Consider the following 27,479-nt stretch of genomic DNA (forward strand, 5'->3'; position numbering starts at 1 on the left):
GGACCCTAGCACCCAGGAGGCAACACACTATTCTGGTTTCTGTCTGTCTCCCTGACAACTGAGTCTCAAACTCTGCCTGACTTTACCCTCCCCTGCTGTACCTCAGAGCTGAATAAAAGCAAGGATATCATGTTGAGACTTTATAAGACTTTGGTCAGACCACATTTTAAGTATTGGGAACAGTTTTGGGTCTCATATCTAAGAAAGGATCTGCTGGCCTTGGAGAGGGCCCAAAGGAAGTTTATAAAAATGAATGAAAGGGTAAACGTATGAGAAGTGTTTGATGGCTTTGGACCTATACTCGCTGAACTTTAGAGGAATTAGGTGGGATCTTATTGAAACCTACTAAATACTGAAAGGCCTAGATCGAGTGGACATGTTGAGGATGTTTTTAATAGTGGGAGAGTCTATGACCAGAGGGCACAGACTCAGAATACAAGGACATCCATTAGAATGAAGATGAGGAAGAATTTATTTTGCCAGAGGGTGGCGAATATGCGAAATTCATTGCTACAGATGGCTGTGGAAGCCAAATTATTGGACATATCTAAAGCAAAGGTCAATAGATTGTTGTAGAGAGAAGGTAGGAGAATGGAAGTGAGAGAGAAAATAGATTAGCCATGATTGAATGGCAAAGCAAATTCGATGGGCTAAATAGCCTAATCCTAGCCCTATATGTTATGGTCTTATTATCATTGACATTAATTGTGAAACTTCCTGTTTTGTGGCAGCCATACAGTCCAGGCATAACAAAAAATACTACAGTAAACTAGCAATAAGGGATTTGGGTGATTTCTCATCCCCTACAGCTTCTCACACCATCGTGATCACCTAAAATACTGCCCCTCAATGCATGCAGATCTTGCTCTTTTCCCCTCCATTTATTACTATTGTCCCCAATAGTTAACATAATATTTATATTTTACCTTAATTTCTTGGTGAATATAATTATATGTTTATTTTATCTGTTATTTGTAAGAACCTCACTTCCATGCTTATTGGCCATGGCTTATGCTGTAGGGCTGGAGGCTCTGTACAGGGCCAAGAGACTTTCCAAAAATCATCTCAAAAATGTACAATAAAGTTTTGAACACATATATCTATTTGTCCTAGAGCATTGGAGATACCTGCTCTCTAAAAGCTGGCAAATGTAAAGTCCTTTTTTTATTTTACAGATATTGTATAATACCTTATTGATATTGTTTCACAAATATGATACCAATTTATATTTTCTCAATAATTAAGATTCCATCAATGTATTCACAGTATATAAAAATAAAATGCGATTGGTTTGAAAGTATCTTTTTGTTTTGGGAGAAATTTTTCAATCCAAAGGCCAAGGGAGCTCCAGATCCTCAACTCTTGGTCTCTCATATCAATATAACATTGTCATAATGTTTGGCAAGTTTGACAGTGACACACAGCATGTAATTCTGACATGGGAGGCACTAAAACCAACCAAGTTCACTTCTGTAATCACAAAGACAGTTTCCATCTACATTAACCATGAAAATGTTTGCTCCTCCCCAGTTCTTACTTGTTAAGTCCAATGGTGGCATATTAGAACTGGACTCATAGAAGATTATTTTCCACAGTGTCGCACTGCCAAAACTAGACTCTTCTCTCACATAGTGGAAATAATTTTTTAAACGCATAATTTGGAAATACGGATCCATAATTCCCTGAAAGCAGTGTCACAGATACATAGAGTCATGAAAACAGCTTTGGCACACTGGCCTTCATAAAACCAAGTATTGAATACAGGAGTCAGATGTTGAAATTGTATAAGACACTGGTGAGGTCTAATCTGGAGTACTGTGTGCAGGTCTGGTCACCTACTTATAGGAAAGATATCAATAAGATTGAAAGAGTACAAAGAAAATTTGCAAGAGTGTTCTCAGAACCTGAGTACCTGAGTTACTTATTTACTCTTTATTTAATATTTCAGCATGGAGTAGGCCCTTCCAGCCCTTTGACCAGCACTGCCCAGCAACCCTAATTTAACCCTAACCTAATCATGGGACAATTTACAATGACCAGTTAACCTACTTTGGACTGAGGAAACCAGCACCTGGGGAAAACCCATGCTTTCCATGGGGGAGGACATGCAGACTCCTTACAGAGGATACTGGTATTGAACTCTGAACTCCAATGCACAATGTTGTAACAGTGTTGTGCTACCACGGCACCCAATACCGATATCGAGAAATATTGAATAGGTTACGTTTAACCCTAGAGAATAGGAGAATGAGAAGAGATTTGATAGAGGTATACAAAATTATCAGGCACATAGATAGGGTAGACACAAGCAGCTTTTTCCATCGAGGTTGTATGAGACTAAAACTAGAGGTCATAGGTTAAAGGTGAAATATTTATGGGGGAACTGAGGAAGAACTTTGTCACTCTAATGTGATGAGTGTGTGGAATGAGCTGCCAGTGGAAGTGATGGATTTGGGTTCGATTTAGTATTTAAGAGAAACTTGGATAAGTATATAGATGGGAGGGGTACAGAGGGCAATGGTCCAGATGCAGGTCATGGGAACAAGCAGAATAAAAGATCAGCATGGACTAGTTGAGTCAAAGGCCTGTTTTTGCACTGTAGTGCTCTATGACTCTATGACCAAAATCAGAAACATGTAAAAATATTTGACAAAATGGTATGATCAATGGACAACTTAGTTTCATGCACTGCATGCTATACATGCAGTAAGTTATTTAGGCTTAAGGAGGAAGCTAGATTTATCTAATTGCCTTACAACTTATGCATCAGAAAGCCATGTACCTAGGTAAATCGTACTTTCATTCTGTTGAATCAACTTATATTTTGAGAGTTAGTTAAGAATATAAGAAACGTGCTGCAGAAAGCTATATGATTTCTCTGCCATTCATTCAAATCAGGACGCAACTTTACTTCTCAATGGTTCAACTTCCACAACTCTTGAGTAAGAGATCCAAAGGTTCATTGTGATCTATGAGAAGTTTCTCCTGATTTCTACCTTAAGCTCTCTCAGGTAGCGAATTCTGAAGATTGAGAACCCTTGGAAATAAGAAATTCCTCATTATTTCTATCGTATATGGGTAACACCTTAGCTCGTAGTTCTAAATAACTCCAGGCAGTCCTCACAGCCACCCTGTTAATCTCCCTCAGAATCCTACAAACATGTTTCAATAAGCTCACCCCTGTTCTTCTGCACTGCGATAAATAAAGCCCAACCTACTCATTTTTTTTTCATGCATGAAGTATTGTCTGGCCAAGGATCAAGTGAAATTTCTGTACTCTCCTTCCAAAGTAAATATAACACTCCCTGAATCTGGGTATGGACTATACTGTGAATAGTACTTCAGGTATGGCTCACTGGTACTTGTACAATTACGCTGACATTACTCAACTTTTATACTCCATGTGTTTTACAGTAAAGCAGCTTTCCATTCCTCTGGGATCTCTCCAGAGAATTTTAATAGATTCAACCAACATGGTCATTATCTCTGCAGCCACTTCCTTTAAGACTCAGTGCCACAAGTTCTACCTTGTGCAGTAACCTTTTCTGCGGTACCTTACTGAATGCTTTTTGCAAAAATCAAAAATCATTCACCCAGCTCATTGCATTCTCAAAAAATTCTTAGAAATTGTCAAATCTGATTTCCCTTTCGTAAAATCATGTTGACTCTGCTTGATTATATTATGTTCTAAATGCCCTGTGAATACCAACTCAATAATAGATTCTAGCATTTTCTCAATGATATATGTCAGACTAGCTGCCCATAGTCTCCTGCTTCTTGTTTCTTTGAGTTCTCAGTTACTTGGCTGCACTTATAGTTTTCTCCTCTGTGGAAACCCTTCCAGAATCAAGGGATTTCTGAAGATCACAACTAATACATTCTCATCTCTTTAGCCATTTTCAAAAGCATCACCCACATTGAACAGTGAGCTGAACATAATGTATAAGTAACTTACATAAATAAAAGATTAAGCCAAATCACCACAAAACAATAACCTCTGCATTCCATCATCATAACAGGAATGTTAAATGTCAGCTGATAGTGACCTCTTCCAGCAACAGCATACAACATAACTTCTGTTTCTGAGTGAACATAGACTTGCACAATTATCTTCCAACGCCACTTAAAGTGGCAGCCACCAGGAGACCCAAAACTTGGCCAACAGAAATAAATTAACAGTGGCATCAATGTTTTGAGGTCCCTTGCATATTACCTATCTGTAGTAACCATTGTTCTTGATGACCAATGTGAGATTTGGAAGTGGAACCTTGAAATTATGCTTGTACTCTGGCACCAGTGGTAGCAAACATCATTCTCTCTCCAGCAGGTGCACTGTCACCACTCCTAAGATTACTAATGAAATTAAGCAAACAAATACTTCTCCATCCAAAAGAATATGAACTTTGCTTGAAGTTGCCCAAGCTATTTTCAGCTCAGATGCTGAACTTCCAACAAAGTGATTTCAAAAAAATAAAGCTTGCCAAATCAAATGGAATTCATGCCAGATGTTTGGAAGTCACAACCTAACACCCAAGAAAAGATGTGACCCAGAAAATCTTTACACTGGATTTCCTGCAAAGTGTATGTGCAATTCTATAAGCCAAAGGCTCAATCTGTAGTAGACATGGATAGTTGCAGAGAATTTTTAATTTATTATATTACATAACAGCATGATCACCCTAAAAAGAAGAATAGTTTAGGACCAGTTCAATAATATGAAAAATACATCACAGTAATATGCCACATATTCCACATCTAATTATCTGTCTTAATCACCAAAATGAAAAATTACAATTGTTACTTTAAATCTACATCAGCCAAAAGAAAGTAGATTCCTGCAATACTTCATCACTGGAAAGAATCTAGAACCCCATTCAAAAGTTTCTTTTGAATAGCAGGTTATGATTTTCCATGTTAGGTGGAAATAATGATCTGTGACTTGTACAGTGGGGCCAAACCTTTGTATTTGCCTCTTCGAACTACTAAAAATGAAATTATATTATAAAATGTAATAATATTTTAACATTTTTAAATAAGTACTCTGATTCACAAAATAACAATAAAGCAGTATTTACAGAATATAACACATTATATTTATCTTCCTTCCACACAGCCATAAAATCTTCATTGCAATGAATGGGCCTTTAGATCCTATAGTAGGTTTAACCAGGTGCAGGGTTTCTGAGCACATCCGCCAGTGTTGGCATGGAGCATACTGACAGCTTGCTTGCTGGAATCTGTCAGAAAATTTGAAAATTCCACATTCAGATAGACAAATGCCAAAATCCTGAACCTGAACACAAGCGAAAGTGCAATTGCTGTCAATAAAACATACAGTGAATTATTTAAAGAAGATATTCATTTTAACTAGTGAAACAAAGGTTCTGAACTTAAAGAAGGGTAACTTTGAAGGTATGAGACGTGAATTAGCTAAGATAGACTGGCAAATGATACTTAAAGGGTTGACGGTGGGTATGCAATGGCAAGCATTTAAAGATTGCATGGATGAACAACAACCTCCAACCTGATGGCATGAATATTGACTTCTCTAACTTCTGTTAATGCCCCTCCTCCCCTTCTTACCCCATCCCTGACATATTTAGTTGTATGCCTGTTCTCCATCTCCCTCTGGTGCTCCCCTCCCCCCTTCTTTCTCCCTAGGCCTCCCGTCCCATGATCATTTCCCTTCTCTAGCTCTGTATCACTTTTGCCAATCACCTTTCCAGCTCTTAGCTTCATCCCATCCCCTCCGGTCTTCTCCTATCATTTCGCATTTCCCCCTCCCCCCTCTACTTTCAAATCTCTTACTATCTTTCCTTTCGGTTAGTCCTGATGAAGGGTCTCGGCCCAAAACGTCAACATCGCTTCTCCCTATAGATGCTGCCTGGCCTGCTGTGTTCTACCAGCATTTTGTGTGTGTTGTTTGAATTTCCAGCATCTGTAGATTCCCTCGTGTTAACAATTGTTCATCCCAGTTTGGCAAAAGAATAAACCAGGGAAGGTAGTGCACCCATGGCTGACAAGGGAAATTAGGGATAGTATCAAGTCCAAAGAAGAAACATATAAATTAGCAAAAAACAGCGGCACACCTGAGGACTGGGAGAAATTCAGAGACTAGCAGAGGAGGACAAAGGGCTTAATTAGGAAAGGGAAAAAAGATTATGAGAGAAAGCTGGCAGGGAACATAAAAACTGACTGTAAAAGCTTTTATAGATACGTGAAAAGAAAAAGATTGGTCAAGACAAATGTAGGTCCTTTGCAGTCAGAAACAGGTAAATTGATCATAGGAAACAAAGACATGGCAGGCCAATTGAATAACTACTTTGCTTCTGTCTTCACTAAAGAGGACATAAATAATCTTCCGGAAATAGTAAGGGACCGAGGGTCTAGTGAGATGGAGGAACTGAGGGAAATACATGTTAGTAGGGAAGTGGTGTTATGTAAATTGAAGGGATTAAAGGCAGATAAATCCCCAGGGCCAGGTGGCCTGCATCCCAGAGTGCTTAAGGAAGTAGCCCAAGAAATACTGGATGCATTAGTGATAATTTTTCAAAACTCCTTAGATTCAGGATTAGTTCCTGAGGATTGTAACCCCACTTTTTAAAAAAGGAGGGAGAGAGAAACCGGGGAATTATAGACCTGTTAGTCTGACATCGGTGGTGGGGAAAATGCCCGAGTCGGTTATCAAAGATGTGATAACAGCACATTTGGAAAGAGGTGAAATCATCGGACAAAGTAAGCATGGATTTGTGAAAGGAAAATCATGTCTGACGAATCTTATAGAACTTTTTGAAGATGTAACTAGTAGAGTGGATAGGGGAGAGCCAGTCCATGTGGTATATTTAGATTTTCAAAAGGCTTTTGACAAGGTCCCATGCAGGAAATTAGTGTGCAAACTTAAAGCACACGGTATTGGGGGTATGGTATTGATGTGGATAGAGAATTGGTTGGCAGACAGGAAGCAAAGAGTGGGAGTAAACAGGACCTTTTCAGAATAGCAGGCAGTGACTAGTGGGGTATCACAAGGCTCAGTGCTGGGACCCCAGTTGTTTACAACATATATTAATGATTTAGACGAGGGAATTAAATGCAGTATCTCCAAGTTTGTGGATGACATGAAGCTGGGCGGCGGTGTTAGCTGTGAGGAGGATGCTAAGAGGATGCAGGGTGACTTGGATAGGTTAGGTGAGTGGGCAAATTCATGGCAGATGCAATTTAATGTGGATAAATGTGAGGTTATCCACTTTGGTTGCAAGAACAGGAAAACAGATTATTATCTGAACGGTGGCCGATTAGGAAAAGGGGAAATGCAATGAGACCTGGGTGTTATTGTACACCAGTCATTGAAGGTGGGCATGCAGGTACAGCAGGTGGTGAAAAAGGCAAGTGGTATGTTGGAATTCATAGCAAAAGGATTTGAGTACAGGAGCAGGGAGATTCTACTGCAGTTGTACAAGGCCTTGGTGAGAACGCACCTAGAATATTGTGTGCAGTTTTGGTCCCCTAATCTGAGGAAAGACATTCTTACCATAGAGGGAGTACAGAGAAGGTTCACCAGATTGATTCCTGGGATGGCAGGACTTTCATATGAAGAAAGACTGGATCGACTAGGCTTGTACTCATTGGAATTTAGAAGATTGAAGGGGGATCTTATTGAAACATATAAAATTCTAAAGGGATTGGACAGGCTAGATGCAGGAAGATTGTTTCCGATGTTGGGGAAGTCCAGAACAAGGGGTCACAGTTTAAGGATAAAGGGGAAGCCTTTTAGGACCGAGATGAGGAAAAACTTCTTCACACAGAGTGGTGAATCTATGGAATTCTCTGCCACAGGAAACAGTTGAGGCCAGTTCATTGGCTATATCTAAGAGGAAGTTAGATATGGCCCTTGTGGCTAAAGGGATCAGGGGGTATGGAGAGAAAGCAGGTACAGGGTTCTGAGTTGGATGATCAGCCATGATCATACTGAATGGCAGTGCAGGCTCGAAGGGCCAAATGGCCTACTCCTGCACCTATTTTCTATGTTTCTATGAAAAGTGCAAATATCCTTAAACTAAAACTATCATGAATGAAGTTGGTCATATATATTATATACTTCTGTTTATGTGATCCTGCTGTTTGAAAACTGCCTTCTATATATGCTTAGATTACAGGAGTAAAGTTTCAAAAGCAGTTCAGTGCCCTTAAAGCAATGATCTGCTAAGAATCTATGCAATGTTATCCTAAAAATATAAGAAGTTGCTATATAAATGCAGTTCTTTCTTTTTCTCCTTTAGTGGTTGTATTTGAATAGTATTTCACAAGCAACCACTTAGCAACACTACAATCCCTGAATCCTCCAGCACAATGAACCTTCCAAAAAAATACACATCAGGCTCTCAAATTGATGCCAGGTACTTCTAATCCCATTGATAAAAGGTTTGCTGAGCAGTCTTGGCATTTACCATCCTGGATATGAATAAATCAAAAAAGATGGAGGTTGTTGCACTGCAAATACACTTTATTGTTTCACTGAAGAATGCAAATAGAGTACAGTTACTCATTAATATGGAATCAGAGAGTTATACAGCACAGAGACAGGGCTTTCAGCCTTACCCAAGCTTGTTCCATTTGCTTCTGTTTCCCCATATTTCTCTGAACCTTTCCAAACCAGTTCCTTTTCTAAATGTCTTTTAAACATTATAATTGTAATTATATCTGTATCTACTACTTCCTCTTGGAGCTCATTATTCCACATACCCTCTATCCCCCTTTAAATCCATTGTTTCTTTAAACCTATTCCCTCTAATATTAGACTCCCCTACCCTGGTAAAAAGACTGTGACCATATCAACACCCTTCAAGATCTTATATCTCGCTAAGGTCAGCCTGCAGCTTTTTACACTCCAGGGAAAACAGTAACAGTCTATCCAGCCACTCCTTATAACTCAAGCTCTGCAGTCCCAGTAACATCCTTATGAATCTTTCAGGCATCTTTTCCTGAGAGGTACACTAGGATTGGGGATCTCAACAAGGAATGATCTGACAAAAGTTTAAGTCTGAGACCCAGTAACTGAAAGTTGATTGTGGTTAGGAAGCAGGCTGTTTCCTTTTGGACAGAAATAATAACCAGAATCAAAATCAGGCTTATTATCACTGGCATAAAATGATGTAAAATTTGTTGGTTTTGTTGCAGCAGTAGAATGCAAAGACAAAAAAAATGTATAAATTATAAAATTAAAGGAATAATAAGGTAGCTGGTAGGCAGGTTAATGAGTTCAGAAACTGTTCAGTAATCTGATGGCCAAGAGTCACTGAGTGTGGGTCTTCAGATTCCTGTACCACCTCCTTGGTCATAGTAATGAGAAGAGCGCATGCCCTGGATGGTAAAGGTCCTTAATAATGGATAGCCTTCTTTAAATATGTCCTCAATGATGCGCATGATGGACCCGGCTGAGTCTTTAACCCTCTGCAGCCAGTTTCAATGTAGTGCGTTGAAACCTCTATACCAGGTGATGATGCATTAGTCAAAATGCACTCCACTATACATCTGTAAAAATTTGCGAGTATTTGCTGACAAACCAAATCTCCTCAAGCTCTTAATGAAGTATAGCTACTGGCATACTTTCATCATGATTGCAGCAATGTGTTTCCCCACAGAGATCCCTACTGACCTGTTGTTCCTCCAGACTTTCATGTGTGTTAATCAGAAAAAGCATGACTTTATATCATGTCAGAGCAGGCGTAAGTGACTAAGTGTCCTCCTCCTAACTGATGGGTTTGTAGATCATAAAAATTGCACCCTTTGCAACGAGCATTATATCATACCTGTTGTTATCATGAATAAAGGCACTTCACAAGAATACAATTCATTATTCTTCCTAACCAAAATGATTTACTGTAGATGCCACAAATGCAAGATTCACTGTGGCTATGAGATGGTGTGTTTTTTTTTCTAAACAGCAAATGGAAGGATTGTTCTAACTGTGTATGGAATCATACCAATTAAAAGATCAAATGGGAAGGTTCACTCAGCTACTTGATCTAAACTGAAGCACCAGCTACTGAACCCAGCATCGCCACATGCTGGGAATAGGTCATTAAATGCTTGTAAACTTTCAATGGATTGTCATTTAATGTTGATTGCATGACAAAATGTTGCAAGTTGTAAATTAATGAATGGGATATTTGTGATTCTTTTCACTCCAAACCTCCCATGAACAAAAATAAAACTTCTGTTTTATATAGTAGTTTACTTTCATTGCCCTACTGAATAAAAAGGTGCACCTCAGAGAAATTGGGGGGGAAATAAAGGATGTTGAGAAGGTGCTTACTAAAATCTAAAATTTTACTTGAAATGCAAGTCAAATGTGTCTACTCAAAGTTAGAAGTATATTTTAATCACTACTTATATGATGTTTAGTTCTTAATTTCAATTGTATTTTGTATTTAATGATACCTTTATCGGCAAACATGCAAATGGTCTCATCCGCAGACACTGTCACATGGAAGGTTCTTGCGGCTTCGGAAACAGATTGTTGGAGGGACTGAAGACAGTATCTGACCAATCGAGCGTAAATTCGCAGCTGTTTCATTCCAAACACTGGCGCCAATCCAACACAGAAAGCTTGGTCCAAACAACAAGGAATCTCCACTTTTATTTAGAATTAAGGAAAAGTGGAAAGCATAATTAAAAACAGATTACTTGCAAAGCTGACTGAATCTCAATCAAATTCTAAGAGAGTGTGTGCCTATAACAAGGTGCCAAAAATGGCCAAAATGTCATTATTTTTCAATGATTCCAGAAGCATTTTTGATATAGAAGATTCAAAGTTTATGGAAAGGGAAAGCTGATCTAATAAAGAGCTTAGATATTATTAATATATCTTTTCCTCACAATGGTGGAAGGGTTCTAGCCAGACATATTTTCACAAGTCCTTACATGTTTGTTAATCATTGTCAAGTTTGCTCAAGAAGATAAAGAAGTTGAGGGAATACATGTGGGCATGAGTTGCGCCCACCGCACTGTTGTTAAGACTGAGTGACAAAATGTTCCAGTCCTCCTCCACCAATAAATCTTGATTACTCTAAGGCAGAAGAATGAAATTAATGTTATATTTCAAAATAGGATCCATGTAGGTATTAACAGTCACATGTAATTTGGGATGGACAATAAATACTGGTGTTACACAGACATCCACATTTTATCAATTAATAAAATAAAGCAAATTTGATTCTGCTTCAAAACTATGATTCCATGAAAGTGGATGGCGCTAATTCCCTAATACTCAAGGTAGCAAGTGACAAGATTTGTAAGGTGCCAACAGACAAAAGCAAAAAGCTGTTGAACATAAGGAAATCCTGCTAAATTTGAACAAGCCACAAGGTAAGAAAAAAAACTGGTGAGATCTAAAAGAAAAATAAACTTTACATGACAACCTGAGAAAGATAACAGAACTGACTTGCAACAGGGGCTCAGAAGTGAGTTTTAGATCCATTTTCATTTTAAATTTATGAATGATCACATTTCTGCTGTAACAATAGAATTATGAAATCTATAGATCCTTCAAAACTTCAGTGTTGTAAAATCAGAAAATGTTGGAGACACTGAACAGATCAAGCAGCACCTGTGGAAAGTAAAACAGAGCTAATATTTCAGATTGAAGCCCCCTTACCTTTGACCTGAAACATTATTTCTCTTTCTGCAGATGCTACTTAACTTGCTTAGTGTTCTCTATTTAATTTCAAATTTCCAGTATCTACAATATTTTGATTTTCATTCACAATGTATTCATTTGTGACAAGGATGCTTACAGACTTTATGATGGTTGGGAAGATGGTGAAAGTAGATGGAACCACAGCAAATGAAACTGAGTATCAGGAATGTGAGAAAATATACTTCTAGAGGACTAATATGATATTTTATAAATGTCGTAATTATAAAAATATAGATGAGAAGTGAGATCATTTTGCCCATCATTACTGAAAGCAGCAGGACAAGTTGGGCTCTCTGCATCTTTCTCAACAAAAGACCAAACCAGTTCCCCTCTACCACCACTCTCTTCCAACTGGAGGAACTGGCCCTTGCCTTCAACAATTTCTCCTTTGACTCCTCCCACTTTCTCCATACTTGAGGGGTAGCTTTGAGCCCTCACCCGGGCCCCAGCTATGCCTGTCTTTTTGTTGGCTACATGGAACAATCTATGTTTCAAACCTTCCCTCGTAATGGTTCCCAATTCTTCGTGTGCTTCATTGACAACTGCATTGCTGCTGCTTCATGTATCGATGCTGAGCTCGTCAATTTAATCAATTTTGCCTCCAACTTCCACTATGCCGTTTAATTCACTTGGTCCATTTCTGACATTTCTCTCCTCTTTCTCCATCTCTGGCGATTTTCCCTTTCCTCAGTTCCTTCATCTCCACAGCATCTGTTCCAGGATGAAGCTTTCCTTTCCAGGATATCAAAGATGTCCTCCTTCAAAGAACAGGGTTTCCCTTCCTCCACCATTGATGCTGCCCTCACCTCATCTCCTCCATTTCCTGGATATCCGTACTCACCCCATCTTCCTGCTGCCTTAACAGGGATAGTTCCTCTTGTTCTCACCTACTATCCAATGAGCCTCTGAATTCAACACATCATTCTCCACAACTTCCACCATCTGTAATGGGATCCTACCATCAATCACATCTTTACTCTCCCCCCACCCCAGCTCTACGCTTTCCATAGGGATTGCTCCCTCTGTGATTCCCTCTCCACTAATCTCCCTCCTGGCACATATCCCTGCAAGCGACAGAAATGATAGATCTGCCCATTTATTTCCTCCCTCACTTCCGCTCAGGGCCCCAAACATTCCTTCAGGTGAGGCAACATTTCACCTGTGAATCTGTTGTGGTTGTCTATTGTATCTGGTAGTCCTGATGCATCATCCTCTACGTTGATGAGATGTGTCATAAATTGGGGAGCACCTCTGCTCCATCCACTAACAGGGGAACTTCCTGGTGGCCAACCATTTCAATTCCTATCCCCATTCCCATTCCAACATGTCAGTTCATGGTTACCTCTTTTGTCACAATGAAGCCATCGTCAGAGTGGAGAAGCAACACCTCAATCCATTTAGGCAGCCTCCAACCTGATTCCATGAACATTGATTTTTCCTTCCATTATTTTTTTCCACTCACCCTTGTTCCCCTCATTCTTCCCATGGTCCACTCTCCTCTCCTATCAGATTCCTCCTTCTCCAGCCCTGTATCTTTCTCGCCCACCTGGCTTCATCTATTACCTTCTAGATAGTCCTCCTTCTCCTTCCCCCACCTTTTTTATTCTGGCATCTTCCCCCTTCCTTTCCAGTCCTGATGAAGGATCTTGTCCCAAAATGACACCTATTTATGCATTTCCACAGATGCTGCCTGACCTGCTGAGTTTCTCCAGCATTTTGTCTGTGTTGCTCAGGACAAATTGAAAAGATGATTTTAAAAGCATGTCATTTACTCAGTATTATAACCAGGACCATAGAACCTGAAGCAAAAGAAAGTCAAGCTAAAAGCAATCAATAGTTGACTGCAATGTAACACTTAAAGGAAAAACAGAAAGCACTTAATAAAATTTTGGATTTAGTTAAGAAAATTCAATTTTAAGTAAATGTGAAAGGTGAAAGAAAACCTGAGAAATGTAGACCAGTTTGCATAATGTCCTTTGTTATGCTACGGAAATTACTGGTGTTTAAAGTAGAGAGCCAGGACACTGAAATTTTTCAACTGACAAGAGGTAGCTTGGGTGAATTCTTAAAATAGGTCATGCTTGACAAGCCTGATTAAACTTTTTGAAGAGGTGCCTGAAGTATGACAGAGTGGACAGACAGCAAATGCTACTTCTATGGCTTAGAGAAAGTGTTTGATGAGGTCCTCAGGGGAGTTTGAGAGCTAGGTTTGAAACTGATGGAATTGAATGTATATAATTGATTGGCATAGGAAACTAGCTGTCACAGAGCAAACACAAGAGAAAAATTGGCAGAGTCTGCAAGTAAAGCCCCATGAGTATTCACCATATTTACAAAGGTCTTAGACAATGGAGCTAAAGGTTTCATATCCATGACCACCCATTATACAAAGATAAGCAACAGAGCATCAGCGAAGATGAGAGCTATAAATTAGAGAGAACTGTTAATGGATAATGTATGACTTAGATCATAAGGGAAGTGGCAAATGGTATTTGTGATCCATGTGTGGTTTTGGAGATGGGAAACAAGTTAAGGAAACATTACAAAAATGATTGGATAGTGGAAAATAACGAGAGTTAGTAGGATCTTGATGTGCATGTCCATGGACCTCCAAAACCATTCTACATTGATCTTCTATCAGAAGCTGAATGTTTACTTTAGTTACATCACTTTCAAATTTATTTTTCAATAATTAAGCATCTTAATTTGTACCAATAATAATTTAAATCCTCTCAAGCTCTTCTGCATAAGACTACAGACAACCTTGGTATGCAGTGTCCGATATTTGCTTAAAAACACTCTTGACAATACACAATTCTACAACTTCTTTAAACAACTGAAAATATCAGATTTAGCAACAAATCCATGCAAGAAGGATGTTAATATTTATAACTTCAAAGCATTTTTATACTGACAATTTTTGGAAAATCATAATTCTACCTCTAACTGAGCCCATCTGCACAGTTATCTGCTTCAACAGGGAATGCTATGAGTATTGTGCAAACCTGGTTTTCAGTTTAATCCCGTTAATATCCTGGCACACAGTTTAGTTAAAATGGCTTTGTCAATATTATGCATATTATGTTCACACAAAAGTTCACGGATTACACAGTGATCCTATGAAAAGTAAGGGAAATACAGTACCAGTTGAAGTGTCCATGAAAGTTGATGAAGTTGAGACATCTTTTCTAAGTCAGAATTTTCTGAATTGACATCCAATCTGTAATGAATGTCCATTTTCCAAACAGCTTATGGTTCCATGATCTCTGCTGGTAAGAACAGAACAGGGATGGATACAAGTTTATCACTTTTTACAATAAATTTAATTGACTTTATTTCTTACATCCTTCACATACATGAGTAAAAATGCTTATGTTACGTCTCCATCTAAATGTGCAATGTACAATTTACAGTAATTTATAATAAATAGTATGTACAAAAGGACAGTTAATATAGCACAGAAATACAACAGCATCAGCATGAATTAATCAGTTTGATGGCCTGGTGGAAGAAGCTGTCTTGAAGCCTGTTGGTCCTGGCTTTTATGCTGTGGTATCGTTTCCCAGATGGCAGCAGTTGGAACAGTTTGTGGTTGCAGTGACTAGGGTCCCTATTTATCCTTTGGGCCCTTTTTATGCACCTGTCTCTGTAAATGTCCTGAATAGTGGGAAGTTCATATCTACGGATGCACTGGGATGTCCCAATTGAGGGACGTACAGTTCCCATAACAGGCAGTGATGCAGCCAGTCAAGATGCTATAGCATTTATAGTTAACACATTACAAAAGTGATATTTCTTTCATTAAAAATAGTCTGCCACCTTCACGCCATGCTATCTAAGATACCTTTATACCTGATCACATAGTATAAAAGAATCAGTTCATTTTTTTTTCTTTTAGCTGACACTCCAGAATACTGAGTCCAGACTGTAGAATGTTTTAAGTTAGCAGAGTTTCAGTGACGTACTAATGATTGTCATGTCATCTTAGGTGACCCTTAAGAGTTGCAGAATGAGATAACATGTCCTCCTGCAAGCAATCACCTCACTGATGGCTGTTATACCACTAACAGTCTGGGAGCAAGCTAAATATGATAACTTGAGCTCTAACAGCTTCAGAAAGGTAGACACACGCCTTTTCTCTCCCAGATAAAAATCTCAGGCGTTAATACTTCTTTTAAGTATTGCCTGCCGGAAGACAAGTAAATACAATAAGTAGAACATGGCCTTTTGAACCACTCAAGGGGAATTTATGAAACATTTAGGTCTGACATTTTCCATCAGATATTTAAGGGTTCAGGTCACTAAATGGAAATGTTAGTTTTAATAAAATTTATTCCTTGAATGTGCTTTATAGAGAATTTGCATAAACTAAGCCCTTTGCAAGTCACTGAGGCCACTGGGTGTGTACTAGGCCTCTGTGGCACAGAATATGCAGCTAAAAGCTAATATTGGTACAGGTTGCTTGAAACCATTATTAGCTGATGGAAATTTCCATCATACAAATAAAGTGATTAATAAGAGAAACATTCTTATAAAGTCCACCAATAAACTTGAACAATATCTGCAGATCAGCATTTAAACACACAGAAATTCATACTTCATCATTAACCCAAAATGCATGCAAGTGTTTCTGCCATCTGTTCTTTTTACCTCTGTAACTCTCTCACTGGGCTCATATGCAAACTTGGCTAACAGCCACATGACTCAGTGGTGAGAAGTCTACCTTTATAAACAATACACATCTAGGGTCAGTATGATTCGGGGTTCAACCAAACAGGAAAATTGGGATGTTCTGATTAACGGGAACCTTGACTGAGTGAATGCTGTGTAAGTACAGCCATACAAAATTATCAGTCAGCAAGAAACAACAGATTCGACACTGCATAAACTTATAAAGGAAGTATACTTGCCAATTTCAGCTTTATCAAACAGTTAATAGGAAAAAAGATTTTAAAAAAGGGCCCACAGTTAAACCAATGTGCACATAACCGTTGGAACTCATAGGGGTTTTTGGGGGTGTTTCTCTCACTCAGGCGCTGAAGCCACGGTCTACTATCACATTTTCGAACTCCCCACAAAGACCATCTCGAGCAGAATGGCTCTCTCTCGCTCTCTCAGGAGTACTGTCCTTCCTCCTTGGAGCCATTCATCTGCACAAAACACTTCTTGCAAAGGGACTCTCCTTCCAACGATATTCTACAGCATATTCCACTCTGTCCCGCTGCATGACTCCCGCCAAAAGACCCTAAACCAGACTACTGTCCTTCAGAACAGACTTCGCCACAGCTCTCTAGAACCTTCTCTCACATCCCACAATCCTGATTGGCCGACTCACATTCCTAAGTTGGACAACATGGCCCCTTATCATAGCTGAAGCCAAAACACACTTTCCAGCATGGCACACTGCTTTTACAGAAAACTGCTAATATTTACTACCTCACAGCATAGCAGAAGAAATATTAACCAGGGCATTACACCTCTATACATATGTATGTTGGCTGGGGCAGCCAAATATAAACCTCTAAATATCTCTAAATCAGTCTTCCGATTCACCGAATAGCAAAATCTACACAAAATGTTGCAAGAAAATCTAACAAAATATATTTTTTACTGAGATAAATGCATTGTGTAAATGTGCTGATGCTTTTTGAATATAACAAATGCCTGAAGACCTCCAAATGTTGCTTTGGGTGGTGGGTTGGGACAGGATACATCTGTCATTCCTCATCAAACCCAGCTCACACATCTGATTTCAAACTTCTGCTAGAATCACTACTTGGTGAAAATCCCTGATGCAAACAACTCAAGAAAACAATTGCGTTTTCAATACCTTCTAATGAAGTTATACTGCTTCCATAATACCACTTAACACCTGATTGTACAAGGAGAATTTTCAACTGTTAAAGCTATTTGCCTTCCCTCAATTCACTTTGTTATAAAGCAAGCAAAACATCAGCTTTGAGGCCTTTGAATCCTCATTACAGGTCTTGGCCTGAAACATTGACTCTTTATTCCGCCTTATAGATTGCTGGATTGTGTGTTACTCAAGATTTCCAATATCTGCAGTATCTCTTGTACTTCAGCTTTGAGGCCTTGCTTTTTTATAGCATTGCCATCTACTGGAAACAATATTTTACTACAAACACCTCTCAATATAAAATTCATGAATAAATCACTTCCCGCTGAGGGCATACAACAACCTGATTTCTCACCTTCGGAAGCAAGTTACATGCCTTTGCACTTCCAGGTCAGTGATCTCAATAAACATTGAGTAGGCATGTCCTAGAATTGCAATTTTTGCAGGACAGAAATCAATCTTAATTTCAAAACACCATTTTAAAATGTTAACAACTGTTACTACAAAATTAAATAAGTGGAAAAAGCTTCACCAATAATAAGAAGAGAATCATAATAGTGTATCAAGAATTATAAAATGCAGTGAAAGATAAACAAATTCACAAGATAAACTGAAGGCATTATTTGAACTTTGAAACTTGGAAAATGCAATGAAAATGGGCTAAACTCTAATCACCCAGAATCCACCATGTGAATTGGCTTTTTCCCCACTTTCCTGTCTGTATCATATCCCCTCAAAAATAAACCATATCCTTACAAATTCTTCCTGCCTGTGCTTGGAATCAGTACTGAGATTTATCTTCTCCCTAAAACCCACAGAGAATACATTCAGCTCAACCCATCTTATCAGGTTATGCTTGAAACCTGTGGTAGTATGTGGGAAATTACTGATTTTTTTCCCGTTTTTAAAAATTATTACTTATTTATTTTTTTAGAAAATTACAAAGAATAAATTTAATGAAAAAAAAGAAAAATAATATTGATCCTCCCCCCCTCCCCTTAACCCTTATCTAAAGAAAGAAAAAAAAGAAAGAAAGAAGAAAAAAGTTTACCTGGATATCGGAGGATCCCCACATGCTCCATGGAGTTCAAAATAATTTTAATATTTATTTTTTACTTTCCCCAATTACTTTATAATTTTATCTTCAAAGGACCTATATATTTAATCCCATCTTTTGTGTGTATGGGAGCCAAATTTTCAAAAATATATCATTTCATTTCTTAGATTATATGTAATTTTTTCAAGTGGAATACAACTATATATTTCATTATTCCAATGATCCATAGTTAAATATAAATCAGATTTCCAAGTAACTGCAATAACTTTTTTTAGCTACTGCCAATGCAATTTTTATAAATTTTTTCTGATACTTATTCAATTTAAGTTTCGGTATTGTCCCTTCAATATCTCCTAATAAAAATAATATTGGACTATGTGGGAGTTGTATTCCAGTAATTTGTTCCAATAAAAGTCTTAAACTTATCCAAAATGGTTGAATTTTAAAACAAGACCAAGTAGAATGTAAAAAAAGTACCAATTTCTTGATTACATCAAAAACATTGGTCAGACATATTTGAATTTAATCTATTTATTTTCTGTGGTGTTATATATAATTGATGTAAAAAATTATATTGTATTAATCTAAGTCGAACATTTATTGTATTTATCATACTATCAGAACATAATCTTGACCAACTTTTTCCATCAATTTTAACATTCAAATCAGATTTCCATTTTTGTCTTGATTTATGAATTCCAGATTCAATTGTCTGTTCTTGAATCAAATTGTACATACAAGATGTAATTTTTTAAAATTTTTCCTTTTTGAATTAATATTTCTATTTCACTAGGCTTTGGCATCAACATTGTTTGACCCAGCTTTTCTCGTAAATAAGCCTTTAATTGAAAATAACAGAAAAGAGTGTTGTTTGATATTTTATATTTATTTTTTAATTGATCAAATGACATCAATATACCTCCTTCAAAACAATCACCTATATACTTAATCCCCTTTTGGAACCAATTTTGTAAAAGTTTATTATCCATTGTAAAAGGAATAAGCCTATTTTGAATTAAAGTTCTTTTTGCTAATAAAGATTTCTTTATCTCATCATCCATATTTACCTTATTCCATAAATCAATCAAATGTCTTAATATAGGAGATTCTTTTTTCCCCTTATCCATTTGGATTCCCATTTATATATAAAATCTTCTGGTATGTTTTCTCCTATCTTATCTAATTCTATTCTAATCCATGCCGGGTTTTTTCCATCAAAAAAAGTCGCAATAAATCTAAGTTGATTTGCTTTATAATAATTCTTAAAATTTGGAAGTTGTAACCCTCCTAAATCAAATTTACACGTCAATTTTTCCAATGATATTCTTGACATCTTTCCAAAGAAATTTCCTTACATATTCAGTTCTTGAGAAATTGCTGATTTTGATTAGCTTTTGCACTTCAGCTTTTCTCTTTACATTTCTCTTTCAAAATTCAAAAGCTTTCTTCTCTAATTGTACTCTTCTAAGCCCTACCTATGCTAAATTCCTTCCTACTTTGGGAAGGTGCCCATATTATCAGCATAGCACAGAGGAGGAACTGCAACTAAACAATTCTGTTTTCTACCATGCTAGCTTAGCTCTGTAATGTCACAGTGACCAGCTTCATGTCCCAGTTTCCTGCTTTTTGCCCCCCTTACAGTTGTACCACTTGTCTCTGTGTTCTTCGGCTGTTTTCTTTATTTTTCCACATTTCCCATGTCACTGACCATTTGAACTGATTCTACTAGAACCACTGAGAAGCAGCAAGGAAGGGAGAAGGAACAAGAGACACAGTTCCTATCCACTCTCATATTTATTAAGACTCTCACTCAAAATGCTATCAACAGCTTTCTAGATGTCTATATGAATGCCAAACTTGGGCACTCCTTGATTTATCAAGTTAGTTAAAATCAACCAGGTTTGTTGGACATGCTTAAATCTTTATAAATCCATGCTTACACTTCTGATGAGTACCTACCTAACCCCAATGTTTAGTCACTGCATCCATAAGAACTTGGAATCTAACTTGTATAATGGTTTCTAAAAAGGTTGCATTTTGTGAATTACCATCATGCTTTAGGTATCCAATCTGGCAATACATACCACCTCCAAAAAGAAAAATTGGCTATCAGTTGTTAACTTTTTGAACAGACATCTTATACCCAAGTTCCTACTGTAAGTATTGATGCACTTAAAGCTATAAACCAATATATAATATAAATGCAATAATGTATAATGTTGTTTGAGGGGTAAAAGATAAATTTCAATATCTGATCTACACAAAGGTTGGAAGAATTCAGTGTATTCATCATCATCATAGTGTGCCGAGTCATATGACATAGGGTGTTCAAGGTCTCAGTAACCATCAATGTTCGTGGCAAATTTTTTCTACAAAAGTATTTTGCCATTACCTTCTTCTAGGCAGTGTCTTTACAAAATGGGTGGGCCCAGCCATTAATAACACTCTTCAGAAAATGTCTGCCTGGCATCAGCGCATGATGTGATAAGCACAGCTGCTCATTCCGCCATCCACTGCCTGCACTCGTTGCTTCACATGACCCTGATTGGGGTAAGCAGGTGCAATAGCTTGCCCAAGGGTGATCTGCAGGCTAGCAGAGGGAAGGAGCGCCTCACGCCTCCATTGGTAGAGACGTATCTCCACCCTGACACCCATCAGTACATACAGAATGTATTAATGTATCCCGCTTCAATCTGTGTGAAAATTGATTTAGAATTCAGAATTTATTTAAATCTTACATCCATCCATTTTATTTGCAGTGAAACTCTGACATTGGCCAATCAACACTTCAACCATCTTGCACCTCTGAACTACAGAAAACCCACTTGAAAAATTTTAGCTTCTAGTCCAAAGACAACTGAGAACACAAGAACAAGCTTTCATCTGTTTTGTTTATTATGCACTATAAATATTACGTGCTTCTCAACTATTCTATCATTGTAGACTAGGTACTAAGACTTACATAGCAAGTCTTTTCTAGGATTTCTTCACTACAAAAAACTTGATTTGAAAAGTAAATGCAAGCAATGATAAAGATTGCACATGTACACCAAGAGCAAATATCAAAGTGGTGTGGTTAGGCTAAATGATCATGGGTTGTAGCTTCCATTTTACCAACTCAAGTTTGCACAGAGAGCTGAAAAAATGGCATTTCATTTTGTTGCATTGATTGTGAACAGTTATAACAAGGCTGGATTTATTGTTTAAAGTTACCATCCTTGTGGTGGTAATACTCCATGTGATATGTAGGAAATTCAAGCATACAGACTCAAAAACAATAAAGGATACACTTCAGATAGACGTTTAAGTTAGGATGGTGTATGACCTGGAGAGGAAGTGAAATTTAGAAAGGTGATGATTATGTTGCAATGACTAGCAGGTTTTGTGCTTCTTGTTTACAGACCACAGAGACAGAATAAGGTTTTAACATTGTGGTGAACTACATATACCTGTCTGCACACGCCCCCCTGGTGACTGCTCCTGTGGCTCCTCCCACAGACCCCGGTATAAAGGCGAGTGAGGCCTGAGCCCGGCCCTCAGTCTCCAGGATGTAGTGTGGTGGTCAATTACTGCTTGTTCTTTCTTCCAGTCAATAAAAGCCGATATCTCGCCTCCCGTCTCAGAGAGTTATTGAAGGTGCATCAAACATATTTTGTTAGCAGTTGCAGAGCATTGTTTGAAATCTCAATACTTGAACTACAGTGTGGCAGCACTGGAGGAGTAGGTATCTAGTAGGTCACCAATTGAGGGAATTAGTCTGAAATGAATTATATTGTTTATTCAATTTTGGCTGTAGCCATCAGTGGAATGACCCTTGTGGATAGAGAAAAAACTGAAGAATCAAAACTACTCTATCACAGAAAGCTCAGCCTCTTCTTGAACTCCAAAGGTCATCAAATTTGATCCAGTTCAGCCTATAATTACCCTCCTTTCACTACCACATGTGAAAGAGTAAAAATGATTAATAATTAACCTGCCATCAGGAAGGAGGTACAGGAATCTTATGTCCTCCACCACCAGTTTCAAGAACAGTTATTACCCTTCACCATTAGGCTCCTGAACCAGAGTAGATAACATCACTGAACTGATTTCACCAACTATGGATTCACTATTTATTATCATTTACTTTTCTTTTTTTATTTACATAGCTTATTGCCTTTTGCACATTGGTTGTTTGTCCACCTTTGTGTACAGTTTTCCATTGATTCTATTGTGTTTCTTTGTATCTATTGTGAATGCCTGCAAGAAAATGAATGTACATGTACATACTTTGATAATAAATTTACTTTGAACTTTGAAATTCAAGAGGAGATTCTATCAAGGCGAGTCAAGTCAAGTTTATTATTAGCCCATCTGCTGTATCAATAGTAGTGTGGTATGCTGTCACTCAACATTTCTAGTTTGAATGTTCTCCAGACAACAATTTTCCACAACAGCTTGCTGCTTGCAAAATTGGCTGCTCCATTGCCTACAGTATAAGATTTCCTACATTACTACAATTCAAAAATTAGTTCATTGGCTGTAAAATACCAATGGATGCACCCAAGATGCTAAAAATATACACATTCAGCTCTTTCCCTTTTTTCAGTTGGAGTGAACACTTTCATTAATAGCTCATCACTTTAAAAGGGCATGTTTCAATTAGCTCTTTTCTAAGCATGGCAGGACAGCTTGCTGCAAAGCTACTTACTTTGAAAGATACTCGTCCCCTAAGAATATATGTCTGTATCAATTTAATGCAATGCTAAAACAGCATTTTAAACACATTCAAATACCTGGTGTCTGGTCTTTCTTGTTGCTTTTTTCTTTTTAATATCACTACACTCACAACCAATACTCTCAGTCTTTCTCCCTCTCCTTCCTTGCCCCATGACTCTTCTCCTTCATGATTTGACTCCAATCACAAAATGATGAATGGTTGAAATATGTAATGACTAGGTAGTCAGACAGGAAAAGGAGGCAGGTTTGTCATCAGTGATTATCCCTCAACTGACAGGACAGAAAAAAATAGCATCTTCTTCCTGCTTTGTTGCTCTTCTGACTGTGCAACATAGCCTTCAACATCCTTCTAATAGAGATTAATGCTATTAGAGTAAATGTGTACCACAATATGCACTTCATCTTCAACTGAGCAGAACTTCAGTATAAGGCTACTTAAACTTTGTCATACCACTTTCAAGTCACTGTGGATGAAAGAGCAGGCTTTCAATTGGATATTACAGTGTATTTGCAAATATTTGGCAGCATATGTATTAGACCTTCATATTTAAAAACATCAAATGGAGGCAAACTAAACAAAAGGGTCTTAAAAGTTGAGATCCAGATTATTGTCATGTGCACAAGAGCATATATAGGTACACAGAAACACTTGCAGCGGCATCACGGGCACATAGCATCATAGAAACAGCAGTCACAGGTAAAACATAAACATAAATTTTATTCAATTTTTACAAGAAAGGGCACAATTAGAACATTGCAAACTGGTCATAGCGTTGCCAAATGATAATAATTAGGGTTTTGCTGGTTGTTTTAAGAACCGAATAGTTGAAAGGAAATATCTGTTTTTGAACCTGGTGGCATGGAATCTCAGGCTTCTATACATCCTGCCCGATGGTAGCTGCAAAAAGACGGTATGGTTTCAATGGTGGGGACTTTGCCTTGTAAAGGCAGTCCTTCCTTTAGATACAACCAATGACGGAGTGAGATGTGCCATGATACATTGGGAAGAGTCCACGACTTTCAGCAATTTCTTCCCTTCCTCAGCATTTGAATTGCTCAGCCAGTCTGGATACTTTCCATAGTGTACCTGCAGAGGTCTGTTTAAGTGTCCAATTGCAAGCCGAACCTCCATAACTTCCTAAGGAAGTACAGATCCTGATTCACTTTCCTTATAATTGCATTTATGTGCTGGGCCATCCAATATTTTAACACCCAGTATTGCATTTCAATACGGAATTCATGATAATTAAATTTCTTGAAGAAAAATAAAGTTAGAGGAGCTATGTTTGATCACTATAATGTTTATCACAAGGAAACTGTTACTTTCTGTTTCAGCACAGTACATGCTTGCAAACTGACAAAGACTTGGGCAACAATTAACAATTTTGCTTTTAATACTGATCAGCTCTGTATGCATTTTATTATGATGAAACCTTTTTTGAAGTCGTGTTGAATTTCAGATAATCTGCAGTCTTTGCAGTGATTAGTCAAGGGTTCTCATGAAGTTCAAAGTAGGCGAGGGATGTGCATTATTAAAGGCTGCTCTGAAAAGGTTTCAAATACCTCCATTAAGAATATTATCAGACTCAGTATTTTTTTCCTTCGACAGAAGCTGACTTCTGGAGCTCTACTGTGAGGATATATGACCAAAGCCATTATTCTAGAACCTGATTATTTACAAAATGTTCCATGAAAGCCTTTTCCTTCATAAATTAATTTTCTTATAGTCTCTGAAATTATCTACAATTTAATTTTTGCACTATAGTTTTTCTTTTATACATAGGAACATAATCCTTTCCGTGTTAAATAAATAATATAAAAAAGGGACATTTTAACAACTGTCATTAAAGGTATCAAAATAGGAATGTGCACTGGATTAAAATTTCAGAAAAAGGCATCTAGACTGTCATCTAAGCTGATGAGAAATGGACACCTTCTTGAGTTATTTCCACTTTTAATAGGTTTAGTGAGAAGAATTATTATTCTCCAGTCACATTGTAAGAGAAGTAATGATATGTCAACAGGTTGGGAGGGAGCACGGTGTCTTGCCGCAATGACTACTCTCCAGAAGCGCTTATACTCACTAGATACTATCTCACTTGCTCCCCACTTTGATCTGTATCACCTGGACAATGGAAACATATTGTCAGGCTGTTATTCATTGACTACAGCTCACCGATCAACACCAACATTCCCTCAAAACTTACTGTCATGCTCCTAGGCCTCTGTACCTCGCTCTGCTTTTAGATCCTCGATTTCCTTATTAGAAATTACGGATTAGAAGTCTCATTTTTCCTTGCTGACCAGCAGTTCAGATGCATGCTAACCCCACTGCTCTACTTTCTCTGTATCTAAAACTGCATACTAAATAATGCTCCTATGCCACCTACAAATTCGCCAATGATCCCTCTGTTGTTGTAGAATCGCGAATGACAAGGAGGAGGCATAAAGCTGACCTAAGATAGGGTGCGCTGATTGAGTGTTGTCATAACAATCTTTCACTCAACATCAGTAAACCATGGAACGGACTGTGTACCTTAGGAAGGGGAAGTCAGACAAACATGCACCAGTCCTCAGTGAAGGGTCTGCGGTGGAAAGGGTAAGCAGCTTCAAGTTCCTCGGTATGAACATCTTGGAGGATCTATCCTGGGTCCACCACATAAGTGCAGCCATGAAGAAGGCATGCCAGCATCTCTACTTTCTTAGAGGCTTAAGGAGATTTGACATATCATTGAAGACTGTGACAAACTTCTATATAATACAGTGACTGGTAGGGAATCCCCAATGTACAGGAATACAAGAGGCTACAGAGGATGGTGGACTCAGCTAGTTCCATCATGGCTGCAGCTCTCCCCATCATCAAGGATATCCACATATGGTAATAACACAGGAAGGTGACATCCATCATCAACATCTGGGCCATGTCTTTTCTCAATGATGTCATCAGGTAAGAAGTACAGGAGCCTGAAAACCCCCATTTCAAGGTTCAGCAACAACTCCTTCCCCACTGCCACAAGGCTCCTGAACTGCTGTGAAACCTGAATACTACCATGGACTATATTTGTTAATTAGCAATTACAAGACAGGCTGATTGGAATTGATGCAGAATATTCTTTCCCTGGGATGAGTTTTACAACCCAGCGCACTGACGGCAAGAGATTTCTGCATCTGGAATTGGATTGTTTTTAACATTCTTTGTGAGTGAACTCAGATTGCAAGCAGCCGAATGCTAGATTCATGGTTAAGACTCAGATCGTTGTATCAGATTGTTCCAACTTATTTAACCATTTTTAAACAGGATTGAATGTTTAAAACATGTGTAGTTATTTATACTTCACCCTGGCGCTACTGACCCATCAATCGCCTATTGATGAAAATAACTGAATTTACTTGTAGTGAGTCAACAGGTAAATTATGTTCTGGCATGCTTCAACATTTACTTCATATATCCCAGATTTACTTAAAATTAAAATGAATTTTTCAAAGCCTCATGTTCTACAGAAGATGAGAATAGTTGTTATATTTTTATCTCCAAGAATTAGAAATGTCAAATGAAGAAGTAATGAACTGAAATAAAAACAGCAAATACCAATAATATAAAATCATAGAACATTACATCACTGAAACAGACCTGAACTATTACTCTGCCTAGCCCCATGAACAAGCACCCTGACCATAGCCCTCCATACACACCCCCATCCATGTTCCTATCTATTTTTATATCTTAAATGTTAAAATTTAACCCACATCTACCACTTCTGCTACCAGCTCATTCCATACTCTCACTGCCCTCTGACGGAAGAAGTTCTTCCTCATGTTCCTCTTAAATATTTCACCTTTCACCTTTAACACATTATCTGTAGTTCTCACCTCATCAAAGCTGCTTGGGAAAGGCCTGATTTACCTTATCTATGCCCCTCATAATTTTATCAGATCTTCCCTCATTCGTATATCCAGCAAATCAGACAGCATTCTGTAGAGAGGAAACGGTTAATATTTCAAGTCAAGAACCCTTCATGAGACCTGGAGAGAACAAGATACTTTTAAGTTGCAGAGAAGGAGAGGGATAAGAACAGGGAGGAAACAAAGAAGGGTTTCCCAAAGGGGACGGGAAGGAAGGTAATTTGAGAAATAAAAGCAAAAAAGAATAT

General features: G+C 38.0%; 1 long non-coding RNA gene across 2 annotated transcripts in view; it reads right to left on the reverse strand.

Annotated features, from left to right (window-relative positions):
* Nucleotides 1-4,485: 4,485 nt before the first annotated feature.
* The window catches only part of LOC132398490 (uncharacterized), a 74,270-nt gene continuing 51,276 nt past the window's right edge, over nucleotides 4,486-27,479 (reverse strand). For both annotated transcript variants that reach the window (XR_009513672.1, XR_009513673.1), the window contains 3 exons: nucleotides 14,840-14,964; nucleotides 10,438-11,065; nucleotides 4,486-5,237 (listed from right to left, as the gene is read on the reverse strand). This is a non-coding gene — a long non-coding RNA (uncharacterized LOC132398490). The remainder of the gene's footprint in view (nucleotides 5,238-10,437; nucleotides 11,066-14,839; nucleotides 14,965-27,479) is intronic.

This window comes from Hypanus sabinus, chromosome 8, assembly GCF_030144855.1.
Source record: "Hypanus sabinus isolate sHypSab1 chromosome 8, sHypSab1.hap1, whole genome shotgun sequence".
NCBI classification, from domain to species: Eukaryota; Metazoa; Chordata; class Chondrichthyes; order Myliobatiformes; family Dasyatidae; genus Hypanus; species Hypanus sabinus.